Here is a 13609-nt window from a genome sequence, read left to right as displayed (position 1 = left end):
TTCAAGCCAAAGATCTAAAACCCCCGTGTGGACAAACCAGTGAGACAGCTGTCCTCCAGCAAGTACCAGTGGCCCATTTCTTCTCGTTGCCCCACCCTCAACCTTGCCGGCACCATTCCCGCTCCCAGCGACCTGGAATCTTGGTTTCTGATTGTTGCGTGGTAAGTGGTGCCTGGTGAGGAGCTGAGATGCTAATCTGCAATCCGAAGGTAGATGATTCCTCAAGGCCCTGCCTCTGGTGGGTGACATAAGCAAGGATGTGCCTACCTTCTTATGTCCCGTGTTCTTTTCTCCTCCTTTCCCACCTCCTAGAGACTCTGCCGTATCTCAGTGTTTCTAGACACAATTAGCTGCAAATGCCTAAGGCACCAAGCACAAATGCAAACACAGCCACAGTTTGCTGGGCGGAGTCAACCTTGAGCCCCCAGCTCAGAAGGCTCTCCAAGGCCCAGTTTCTGGAGGGAGTGCCATAGGAAGAAATGCGGTCAGGATGTAAGCACAGAATCAGAGGGTGCTGGATGCCTCGGTGGGTGAGAGGCTGGGCATTAGAACCTAAGAACACTGCTGGGGTCCCCATCGCCCCTCTTCTCCCATACCGGTCCTGCCCCTGGAGGAGTGCCATAGCCAAGCAGAGAGCAGCACTGGGAGAGGGGGCAGGAAGAAGGTGGTGACTCCTACTCTTGAGTTCTATTTTTCTGGATGAAGGGAGAAGGAAAGGAACTGGCCCGAGGCCACATCTCTAAGCCAAACAGAATTTCCTTGGCATCCTGTCACCTTCTTTCCCAAACTCCTCCCATAGCGCCTCCCACACGGCTTCTGCCCTTTCTCGCCCCAGCTCCCTGGCAGATATTTTTAGGCTGAGGGGCCCCCCTCGCTGGCAAGCAGAGAAGAGGAACACCCAAGCACCTGCACCCCTGTGGTTTCCTTGACTCAGAAATCCAGAGGTTCCTCCTTCTTCAAGCCTCAGCCTGACAACTCAAGATGTGTCAAGAACTTTCTGGAAGTGGACCACTGAATCTGGGTGAGTGATCTACTGAATAATTTTGTAGCTATAAAAGGACTCATTCATTTATCATTTTATCAAGGTACAGTTTATAGCCTGCTTAATAAGGCCATTAGCCATACATCTTACAGCATGTTATGCTTAAAATATTTAATGACCTCTGTGGAGAAACAAGACATTACTGTGTACTAGGTGTGATGTCAGTACTATTATCCTCATTTTACACATGAGAAATAAGTAGTTTGCCCAAATCCACATGGTCAATAACTGATTGAGAGGAAATGTGAACTCGGGTGTTCCTTTTACCTGATTCCAAGGCCACACTTGTTCTTGGCTCCACATTGCCCCTCATTTTCCTAGCGTAGGCCCTCAACAATTCCTCTCCCACCTTTCACAGTACCCCTTCTTGTAGGGGAAGAGCCAAAATACATAATCATCAGCAGGACAGGTTGAGCCTAACAAGAGATATTATCAAAAAGGCCCCAATTTCAGCCCTGCACACCCATGGAAATTCCACCCCCCACCCTGAGGATGCCTGCCATCCCACCTGGGTTTATACTGTCCTCTCGATCTTGGCACTCTTCCTTACCCCACTCTCTGGGCACTTTCTCTGCTCCTCCTTATGACCCCATTGCTTCCCCCTCTAGGAGGACAGGGTTCTCCCCAACCAAACCTTCTCTCCTTAGAGCTCTGTTTCATATCAAGGTAGGATATAAAAGCAGATAATGTAGATGATACTTGGTAGAGGTAAGAAAAAAGGTAGTATCTCTATTAGCATAATAACACACTGGGGTAATGCTTTTAGTCCGTATTGGCAAGAGGAAGGTGGAGAATTTTTTTTTAATATTTGATTAAATGATTGTTGAATGAATAAATGATGCACTCTGAAGCTAGGCCAGGAAAGCTGCTTTTCCTTGCCTATGCCTCAGCACAAGACAGCAACCAAAGCAGAAGTGCCCAGGAGGAGGGATGAGGGGGCAAAAGCAAAGAAGACCCTGAAGAGGAGCCCAGAGAGAGGGCACAACCACTCCTGAGCCCCATCTGTGGTGACTCATCACAGACCAAGAGGTATCCTCAGGGCAGAGCCAAGGGCTGCTTTGAGCTACTCTTCTGTTGCCTGTTCGTGCTTGATCAACCCATAGCGATGTTTTCTTTCTGCTAATGGGGTTTCATCCACCCTCCAGCAGGTAAAGGGATAATGAAAATGTTACACTAATGTGTGTGTTTTTCACCTACAAGGTGAAAAGCTTCTTGAGAGCAGAATCCCAGTCTGGTTCATCTTGAGTCTCCCATAGATCTGACCCCATGTTATCTGACATTGTGCCTTGTCAGTAGCAGACACTTGATACATATTACAGATTTGTGAATACATGGGCAAATAACGCCTTTTTATGAAATGAATGGTTACATCTTGATGACCAAGCACCATCCTCATCCACTTAACTATCCCTGATACACAGTTTCAAGACACTTGTAACAATTTTCAGGAATATATCATTTGACGGCTCTATGCTATCTATTAAGCAATTCTGTGGAATCAAAACAAAACATCATATTACTGAGTTCCAAATGTTCTTATCCTAGTGCCATACAGTTTGTTTACCAACGAGAAGAACATGAAAGCTGATTCTGCAAATAAACACTTGATACTTTCTTGAGCAAATCGTGTTCACTGAATTTATAAACCATGATTCCTCCAGAACATGATATTTGGGAGTAAGCAGGGATTCCTAAACTGAGATAAGAGAATGTGGAAGGGGAGATAGGAAGGGGGTGCTGGCCATTGAAAAATGTAAGGTACTACACCTGCTATTCATAAATTTGTAATCTTATTGGGCCAACTACACATAGAAATGATAAACTAACAAAACCCATCTCTGTGTCTAGGTTCAAATGAGTAATGAAGGCTTGGGTTGGTAAGGGAAAGCTGCAGAAGGAGTTGAGATGGGAGCGGGGCCCTGAAAAACAATGAGAATTTGGGGGAGGAGATGGAAGGTCTATTAGAGAAGGCTGAGATGGGAGCGGGGCCCTGAAAAACAATGAGAATTTGGGGAGGAGATGGAAGGTCTATTAGAGAAGGCTGAGTTAAGCCTGGGAAGGGTCCAGGACCAGAGAGAAGCCAACTTCCCACCAGTGGCATTTTCCCACCAACACACACCCATCTGTGCGCCAGCCTGAGTCCTGGCACTCTTCTCACATTTACTCCCCTGCCAAACAGCACCGTCTTCTCCTCCCAGAGCTGCTACTTTCTCAGCCCCGATGGGAGACAGAGATTTGCTGTGTGTGGCAGAGGCTGCTGGTCAACGTCATAGCTCTTCTCCCCTTTTTTCCCTTGGAAATAAAACTAAGTGCTGACCAATGGGATATAAACCAAGTGAAATGAAAATGTCCTTCATGAGAAGGGCTTATCCCACTCCAACCCCCATCTCTTTCCTGCCAATGGGAATGCAAATCACATGGTAGGAGCTCATGCTGAGGATTGAGCAAAGCAGTAAGATCTACAGAACATGGTGCTGGGCATTAAGGAGGGCATGTGATGTGATGAGCACTGGGTGTTATACACAACTGAACACTACATCTGAAACAAATGATGTACTATATGTTGGCTAATTGAATTTAAATTTTAAAAAATGTAAAAAAAAAAATAAAGATCTACGGACCCTGGGTCCCTCACAGCTTGGAGTGCTGCCATAGCACTGGACTGCCCCCAGACCTCTTTTCTGTGAGAAAGAAAAAACACCACTGTTAAACTTTGTATTGTTTGAATTTTTTTGTTTTTGTCATTTGCAGCCAAGCCTAATGTTAATTTGACACTCTGTAACTGGAGCAGATGTCACACATGAAAAATTAGTTTGAGTAATTTAACAAAAGAAAAAATGCTTGTCTACTTAGCAGTTAAAGAAATGGAAATTAAAACCACAAGACGCCATTTTTGTCTGCTAAATTCTAAAAAAGAAAGAAAAACAATAAAAATGTAAGTCTCAGGAAACAGGTAGGCTGATGACAGTGTCATTAATTGCTACAATTCTTCTAGAAAACACTGGCCCCTTAGCTCATTTGCCTTGAATGTTTCTAATAGTATCCGATGATCCAATTCTTAAAAGGTTGGAAAATGCATCATAATCAATGAACTCAAAAGTAAAAATGCATAAAAATGATGACAGCAGCATTATTTTAACAGCAGAAAACCAAAACTGCCTAAACAAGGTGCTAGAGAGGAGTAGTAAATGATGACATATTCATTCGATGGAGAACCGTCCAGCCATCTAAAACCATATATGACAAATCCCATGAAATAACTTGCAAACGTACTTGTAAAATATCTTAAGGAAAAAAAAATACTTTGGGAAACTGTGTATACATTGGGACAGCAGTGGTCAGATTGTGGCTGTTTGCCCAGTCAGGCCCCTCTAATGAGGCTCAACGCATCTACACAGCATCCGGTGAGAACCACATGTCCCCGATCTGTTCACCGTGAATTCCTGGTCTCTTTCTACGTGGCTACCCTTGCGGAAACAATCCCTTCCCATTTTTTTTTCAACTTATTTGTTCTTGAATTTTGGGTTTTGGGTTTTACAAGGTGGTTTCCAGTGGAACATCGCAGGTAGACAAAAGAATTTCTAAGAATCTTAATGGCATTGCCTCACAGCAGCCAGACATGCCCAAAGAAGAGAGACGCCAGTCTCAAAAAGAATTTATGGATGTGGTTTTGGAGCATGTAGTGAACTGAAGTGACAATCATAAAACACCTACAACATTTTAAAGAGAGTTGTACTGAAAAAAAAAAAACACAGTTACCTTTTGGAAAATCTAAGGAGACAATAAACAAATCAGTGGTTGCCAGGGTTTGGTGGGGATGAATAGGCAGAACACAGAGGTTTTTTAGGGAGCTGAAAATACTCTGTATGATGCCATAATGATGGTATGTATCATTGGACATTTGTCCAAAACCAGAGAATGTACAGCATCAGAAGTGAGCCCTAAACTATGGATTTTGAGTGATCACGACACGTCAGGTAAGGTGCATCGATAGTCACAAATGTACTACTCAGAGCAGGATGCAGATGACGGAGGGGCTATGCATGTGTAGGGGAAGAGGGTTGATGAAAAAATTTCTGTACTTTCTCCTCAATTTTGCTGTGAACCCAAACTATTCTAAAAATAAATAAATAAACTCTTAATTAAAAGAAAACAAACTGCAACAGAAATATACATAGCCAGCTTGGAGTAAAAGGAGCTGAGGTTTCACAAACTGCAAAATGGCCTTTGGGCTCCCAACTTTTTTTTAAGTAAGAAGCGACCTCAGAAAGCTACTTAGAAGCCAACACAGGCTATTTCTTTTTCTTTTTTTTTTTTAAGATTTTATTTATTTATTTTGACAGAGATAGAGACAGCCAGCGAGAGAGGGAACACAAGCAGGGGGAGTGGGAGAGGAAGAAGCAGGCTCATAGCGGAGGAGCCTGATGTGGGGCTCGATCCCATAACGCCGGGATCACGCCCTGAGCTGAAGGCAGACGCTCAACCGCTGTGCCACCCAGGCGCCCCAGCACAGGCTATTTCTTAAGCAAAAAGGGAGGCAAAGCCAAGAGCTGGGCCACAGGCACCAAGAGCCATAGGCAACAATGGGTTGGGAAGCTACTCCCAGGGACAGAACTGGGTCCTGCTCTCAGAATGGGAAGACCTGGCAACACATGCCTGGCAGGATTCCAGAATTCTAATGAATCAGTGCCTGCTATGTATCTTCCCTTAATTCCATTTTTGAATGGAAATATTTACTGTGATTGTCCTGGCCCCGATCTTTCAATGTTTGTTGAGTGTTGGCAGAGCATATAATTTGTCCCGTCCACTTACAGGTTTCTGAACCCAAAGGAGCCACAGCCAAGGAACTCATCCTCCTTTGGACTTGATAGAAATCACAGGACCCAGGACCTTGAGCTTAATGCTACAGGTGAGTGAGATTTGTAGGGATGCTTGGGGGAAGGGAATATTGCATATGACAGGGGCGTGAATAATTGGCATTAAGGGGAAAGCTGTGGTCTATTTTTGTAGTAATGGGCACCAGTGATTCATGCCTTCAGGTAGCCACCTCCCACATTGACTTTGGGCTTGGCCATGTGACTTGCTTTGATCAACGGGACATAAGCAAATGTAATGCAAGCAGAGGCTTGAAGAAACACTTGTTTATTGGGGCTTGCCCTTTCTTGCTTTTTCCACGGAGCCCCTCCACCACCATATGAAGAAGTCCAGAGAACTAATGGAGAATGAGAGATCAGGTGGAGAGAGGCCCCAAGCTGCCCCAGCCATCCCAAGTGAGATCTCAAAGATGGGAGTGAGTCCCACTCCAGCCCAGCTGGTCCTAACAGCCAGCTATCCCATAGAATCGTGTTTGTGGTAAGCCATCCAGTTTTCAGGTGGCTTTTTACCCAGTGAATACACTGAGGCTCAAATAGAGGTAAATCCAGCATGTGGAAGCTGGGAGAGGTGACTTTGCAGCAGGGAAATCTCTGGGAAGAACAAGCCTACGTGTGTGGGCAGTTTCCCAAGACAAACTAATGCAGAGTCACAGAGGGAGATCAAGCTATGGTCAACGAGGAGCCAAGAAGAAAATGCCAGAAGTTAAGCCTAATGAGAAAGGTGATGATGAAAATTAGAGTGTGAGCAACACATTTGGAAGTTTGTGGGATTAAGAAGAAGTAAAGTAGTGGGAGGAATGAATGGGTCAGGACAAGTAATTCAGAAATAAAGCTTTGAACGCAGAGAGCTATAGGTCTTCCTTCTATGGAGCAGCTAACAGGTAATTAGCACGGTGTTCAGTAAACACTGAATCAGAATCGGGGAGGGTGTGACCCTGGAAGCTGCACACTTAGCCAGCTCCCCAGGAAATTTGAATGTATACTTTCTTCTCAGTGAGCTGCCCTGCATATCAAGAAGTATTGAAAGATAAACCTTGTTTATCAAAGTTACCAAAGTTCTATCACACCCTTTCCCTAAGACAATAGGTGCTTGATCACTTCAAACATAAGCAAGGAAGATCAGTGGTTCTCAAAACTAGGTGCACATTAGAATCATTTGGAAAACCTGAAAGAAAGAAAAGAAAAGAAAAGAAAAGAAGAGAAGAGAAGAGAAGAGAAGAGAAAAGAAAAAAGAAAGAAAGAAAGAAAGAAAGAAAGAAAGAAAGAAAGAAAAGAAAAGAAAAGAAAAGAAAAGAAAAGAAAAGAAAAGAAAAAGAAAGAGGAAGGAAGGGAGAGAGGGGAGGGAGGAAGAGGGGAAGGGAGGGAGGAAGAGGAGAAAAAGTCTAGGTCCTACTGCATAAGAATTCAATCTGAATTTCTGGGAGTAGCATCTAGGCATCAGCATTTTAAAAGCTTCCCAGGTGATTAGATTATGGGGTAGAAGAAGACTCTGGAAGAGATGATGTAATCTCTACACCCAGAGCCCATCAGGTTTCTGAGAAATGAGTAATAAATACAGAATGTCTCTGAACCTCCTCATTTTCATATATTTGGCAATTGATCTAAACTGCCATTAAACTCAAAGAACAGCGTGAGGAATTTGGTGACTAATGGCTATTTCTGAGTCAAAAATGAAATAGCACTTATTTTCATGATGTAAGAAAAGTCAGGCAAACATTAACTCAGACCCAATGAATCAGCAAACGTGACTATTCGAACAGAGCCTGAAGTCAAGGTATCTATGAAAATATATTTTGCTTAATTTGTTACACAAGGCTTCAAAATTTTGGTAGTAATGTTTAAACTACTACTAAGAAAAAAAAAAAGGTCATATAAATGAGTAGAGCCAGCCTGATGTCTGAGACAATAGAGAGTAGTTGGGAGCTGTGACAAATCAAATTTTCAGGGATGGGGAGACTTTTGTGCCAGCCAAACCTTAAAGGATTGAAGCCCAATTTAGCCCACAGGCTGCCAGTCTACAGACCTCTGAATCACAACAGAAACCATTAGAATATAGACATGAATGTAAGTATGGAATTATGATAGTTAAGGGATCAGGAAAGACTTGAAAGAAGGGGGGGGCATGGAAACATTATATAATATATATATATATATTAGTTGACTCTGCTACAACACTGTTACTAAGCTACAGACCTTATTCAAGTATTATCAACTGTTCCACTAATGTCTTTTCTCTGGTTCAAGACCTAATCCAGGACCACACTCGATCTTGGTTGTTATGTCTCCTTAGTTGCCTTTAATCTGGAAGAATTCTTTGTCTTTCATGATCTTGACATTTTTAAAGAGTGCTGGTCAGTTATTTTGTAGAATGGCCCTCAGTTTGGGTTTGCCTGACGCTTGCTCATAATTTAGATTCAGGTTATCATTTTTGGAATAAATAACACAGCGTGATGCTGTAGCCACCTGAATGCACCCTAACCCGAGATATATGATGGTGACTTGGACCATTACAGTGAGGAAAACCTTCAACACTGAACGAAGCTGGGGCTTGCCATGTTTCACTATTGTAATGTCACTGTTTTCCCCATTGTGATTAATCATAAACTTTTGGGAGGATACTTTAAGATTATGTAAATATCCTATTTCTCATACTTTTGTCTACAAATTTTAGCATTTATTGATGAGTTTTGCCTGAAACAATTATTACTGTGGTGTTTGCTAACTGGTGACTTTCTAACTGCATCATTCCTTCTACACTTTTAGTGGAATTCTAGTTTACTTTTCTTCTCTCCCATTCGTTTGTCTGCGTATATCAGTATGGTTTGTGCATTCTCATTTTAGTCTATGGGTTATAAACTATTATTAGCATTATTTATTTTGTTGTTCAGGTTGTCCCCGATTTGACCACTGGTGGCTCCCTCAAGTAGGCTCCTATGTGCTTTTGACATATCCCCATCATCTTTTTTTTTTAGGACTTCCTTATTTCTAACAGCAGAAGATATTGCATGCCCAGCTTCTACTTTCTTTGCCTCAGACCTAGAATCAGCCATTTCTCCAAAGAACCCTGGTAATTTTTACCAGAGAATGGTGTTCAGAAACCAAGATCTGGGCAATTAAGAACTGTATTCATTGGTACTGAGTGTCGTTGCTTCTAGGATTTCTCTCAGATAGATATCTAGGTCTATTTCTATGGGCACCTACATATTAAAAATCATGAGTTCATGCTGCTAACCCCCAGTTCTAATTCAACACCACTGAGTTCATTCTAGCCTTCCCACTTTCCCTATTTATAATTCTTTTCTTTGACTGTTAGAAGCCTAGCTCTTATTTTCCATACTACAGTAGCTTATTTGCTAAATCCTAGGATATACATTAAGTGGTTTTAGACACTTTACCTCTTTGACTATACAGCACCTACATGCATCCGTCTTCCCATACATGCGATTTTTAAAATGCCCATCCATATCTACATAAAGTACAATCATTCTGTCCCCCCAAATAGACAACCCAAGTATCATCCAGCACTGCATCTAGTTCCATGTCCAGGACTTCTGGGTGATAGGAAACCTTCTTTCAGTCTGGATGTAGCTCTTTCCGGTTGGTTAAAGTAATGCAAGTTGGTACAGCCACTCTGGAAAACAGTGTGGAGGTCCCTTAAAAAGTTAAAAATTGAGCTACCCTATGATCCAGCCATTGCACTACTGGGTATTTACCCCAAAGATACAGACATAGTGAAGAGAAGGGCCATATGCACCCCAATGTTCATAGCAGCTCTGTCCACAATAGCTAAATCGTGGAAGGAGCCGAGATGCCCTTCAACAGATGACTGGATTAAGAAGTTGTGGTCCAGGGGCGCCTGGGTGGCACAGCGGTTAAGCGTCTGCCTTCGGCTCAGGGCGTGATCCCAGCGTTATGGGATCGAGCCCCACATCAGGCTCCTCCGCTATGAGCCTGCTTCTTCCTCTCCCACTCCCCCTGCTTGTGTTCCCTCTCTCGCTGGCTGTATCTCTCTCTGTCAAATAAATAAAATCTTTAAAAAAAAAAAAAAAAGAAGAAGTTGTGGTCCATATATACAATACAATATTATTCAGCTATCAGAAAGAACAAGTTCTCAACATTTGCTGCAACATGGACGGCACTGGAGGAGATAATGCTAAGTGAAATAGGTCAAGCAGAGAAAGACAATTATCATATGGTTTCTCTCATCTATGGAACATAAGAACTAGGAAGATCGGTAGGAGAAGAAAGGGATAAAGAAAGGGGGGGTAATCAGAAGGGAGAATGAAGCATGAGAGACTATGGACTCTGAGAAACAAACTGAGGGCTTCAGAGGGGAGGGGGGTGGGGGAATGGGATAGGCTGGTGATGGGTAGTAAGGAGGGCATGTATTGCATGGTGCACTGGGTGTTATATGCAACTAATGAATCATCGAACTTTACATCAGAAACCAGGGATGTACTGTATGGTGACTAACATAATATAATAAAAAAATATTTTAAAAAAATATGGCTAAGACAAATGTATCAATCACCAACACATCCAACATACGATAGTAGGGAAAGACCAGGGATGACTATAATGAAAGAAATCTCAATTATAAAAGAGAAGAATTGGGGGACACACACACACACACACACACACACACACACACACACACAAACAGACACATTTCAGACAATAATACACATAAGACATAATTCCCCTGGGATGGCTATGTGACTTGCAGGTGAACATGACTTAAATAGTCGGATCCGGGTGAATCTCAGGACTCTGGCTTGGAAATGCTGGTACCAAGGATTTGTTTTTTCTTCTCAGCCTCATGTTCTGATGATGATCCGACAGTGGACGAGTAGTGTAACCAATTTGGCAGGCTCTGATTTTCTTCTCTTGGAGGCTTTTTGTTCGTTGACATATCTAGAGAAGGTTCCCTTTCTAGGAGCTGCATAATCCCCTTTTCTGTGTGTGGCTTCACAGAGTCTGAGATGGCCGTTGGAGTTGAACAGTCAGAAACTGTGGTTGTCCAGGACTGGGATTTCTTTGGCAATACAGCTCCTTTGTAAACTTAGTTATCACCAAGATATTTGACTCGTCACTTCCATAGGCTAGGAACCAGAGACAGACAGCCTGTCTTGCTCATTGTATTTGAGTCTAGGACTTTATATTGTCTAATGACAGGTCCCTGTTGTATGATCGTCCCCTAAAGCCTCAGTGTAATAGCTGCTACTCTTGTGCTGGCTTCTGTTTCTGGACAGTTTCTGACAATAACTTGGAGTGGAATGATCTCTTCCCTGACCTCAGGTTCCATCACAGCTGCTCTTATGTGCTTTGTCAGGGGAGAGCTGTTTAGTAGGAAGTTTGGAGAGTGGCCTAAGGGGTTAGGCTTGTCCTTTGCCCCAGTCTTACCTCCTGTCTTTGCTTGTATGACCTTCACTTGGAGCAGAGTATTTGGTCTCTGCGACACTGTTTGAGTCCGGTCGTCTGGGTTATAGTCTATCCCCAGAAAGGGCCTTTCTAAGCAAAACCACACTTCCTTCCTTCTCTGCCTTCAGAGGGGTCACCTCTCTTAAGATTGATTCTTTATTATAGGACCTTCCTAGAATCAACAATCCTGGATATTTCCTGCCATTTCCCCTGCTATGCCTCCAGGTCCAGGCCTGACTCCCAACAGGCCATTGCCATTTATCTCATCATTTCTGCTCAGCCAAATCCACGTTTTAGGGTTTGTATTTTACTGTACCCCACTCTTGGAACCAAATTTCTCTATCGGTTACTAATTCTCTGGTGCAAGAAACAGAGGAGTTGATTCGTATCAGCTAGGCAATAAAGGAATCTATTAGCCTTTATACCTTGAATTTCAGAGATGAGGCAACCCCCTGAGTGGGGTCCACTTAGCTGCACCCTTCTCTTCACATTGGCTTCATCCTTAAGCTCTTCCCATCCTAGCAGCAAAACGGCCCCAGCAGCTCTTGACTTTACATCTTCATTCTCCGGTGCTGAGAGGAAAAGCAATAAAAACGACTTTGATACCAGGATTGCATGCCAGAGTCCCAAGAGTAATGCTGATTGGACTGTTTAGGTTACGCGGCTACCCCTAAACCAATGGGGAGTTGAATATATTTGGCCTAAGCCAACTAATGCCCATCCCATGGGCAGTGTATGGCAACAACAGTAGACTTCTAATTGAAAACAGCATGCCAATAGAAAGGGGAAAGTGAATTCTGGGTAGGCAACTAATAATAATCCATTATCAAGCCTTTTAAAATAAACTTGTTACCGGGCCTTTAAAAAGTAATTTCATGTTATCTTTTTTTAAAAATAGTGTTCATCTGTATCTGAACTGATATCTCTTTGAAGAATCTAAGGCTTCGTGAGAACGGGGACCTTATCCATCTTGTTCACTTGAAATACAATGCCTGGCATTCAATAAATATTTGCTTAGTAAATGAATGAATGCATTGTGTTTATCCTGCATCTCTGAGACCTTCCAGTATAATGTCCCAAACCTCCAGGGCATGCATATTTCATTTGAGATGCTTGGGCTTAAAGCTTCACAGCTGGTAAGTGGACAGCCAAAACCTGAACTCGGGCTTGCTGACTCCACATCTCGTGCATTTCCGACTAGTCCAAGCTGCTCTCGTGTGTTAAAATGAACCCTCAGAGTTTTAACACAGCTGTGTTCATGAGACATGTAGGAAATACATAAAATATGCTGACAGCTAGTGTCCAAATAACAATCTGGAAGATTAACAGGACTCTAAAACTAGCATGAACTGATATTTGCTTTTCTGATCTGCAGCTATCAACATGCTCCAAGTTAAAATCACATCCTGCCTGATAGTATGTGAAAGAATAGGATTGATCAGTTGCTTGTCTATTTTTTCATGTTATCATGGCAATAATTAGAAGCCACATGATAATTTTTCTTATTGCATGTCGCCTCTGTTGAAGATAAACCCTTTTTATCTGATGGTGTTAGCAGAGCAGACTGATCAACCGAGTAGTAACACTAACTGATGGTCTTCCACGAGCTAGGTACGTCATTCTTTCGTTCATTTACATATTTTAGTTGTTATCCACTTACTGAATACTTATTGACTACCTTCCGTGCAGCAGGCATTGTGCTCGGGGCTAGGGAAACAACATTTAGCACAGGCCAGGGAGATATTACAGTGCATGGACTGAGAACAAACTGGGGTGAGAAAGATCCGAGTTTAAACCCTGACTTTGCTGTAGCCTGTGAGATCCTGGGCAGACACAATTCACTTATCTTTGTCTTATGTGTTTCATTGCATGAAATTATTCTTTTTTTAAGATTTTTTATTATTAAGTAATCTCTATACCCAACATGGTGCTCAAACTTGCAACCCCGAGATCAAGAATCACACACTTTACTGACTGAGCCAGCCAGGCGCCCCATGAAATTGTTCTTTAACTAACATACAGTGATTTTGTGAGGCTTAAGTGGGATCATTTAAATGTTGCACTTGTCATGTCTGACACATTGTAGTTTCTCAGTTAAGTGTTATTTTTATTACTAGATGGTCCCTATACTCAAGTTGCTCACTTAAAATGAGTACAGAAGACAGACATAAGTCTTCATACTTAATTTCCCCCAAAATGTTCTAAGGGTTCTTTTTCCCATTTATGAGCAAGGAAATTGAGAATTTTAAGAGTTTGTTCAAGGCCTCAACTA

The 13609-nt window shown here is 42.6% G+C and overlaps 1 long non-coding RNA gene across 3 annotated transcripts in view; it reads right to left on the bottom strand.

Moving 5' to 3' along the window:
• Nucleotides 1-13609, bottom strand: part of LOC103664693 — a 62262-nt gene that overhangs the window by 38193 nt on the left and 10460 nt on the right. For 2 of the 3 annotated variants that reach the window (XR_005834880.1, XR_005834879.1), the window contains exon 2: nt 11763-11909. The exons of the other annotated variant lie outside the window; for it this stretch is intronic. This is a non-coding gene — a long non-coding RNA (uncharacterized LOC103664693). The remainder of the gene's footprint in view (nt 1-11762; nt 11910-13609) is intronic. 3 annotated transcript variants of the gene reach the window in all.

The sequence above is a fragment of the Ursus maritimus genome, unplaced genomic scaffold (genome assembly GCF_017311325.1).
Source record: "Ursus maritimus isolate PB19 unplaced genomic scaffold, ASM1731132v1 scaffold_15, whole genome shotgun sequence".
Lineage (NCBI taxonomy): Eukaryota > Metazoa > Chordata > Mammalia > Carnivora > Ursidae > Ursus > Ursus maritimus.
This window is presented reverse-complemented; position numbering and strand designations above follow the sequence as displayed.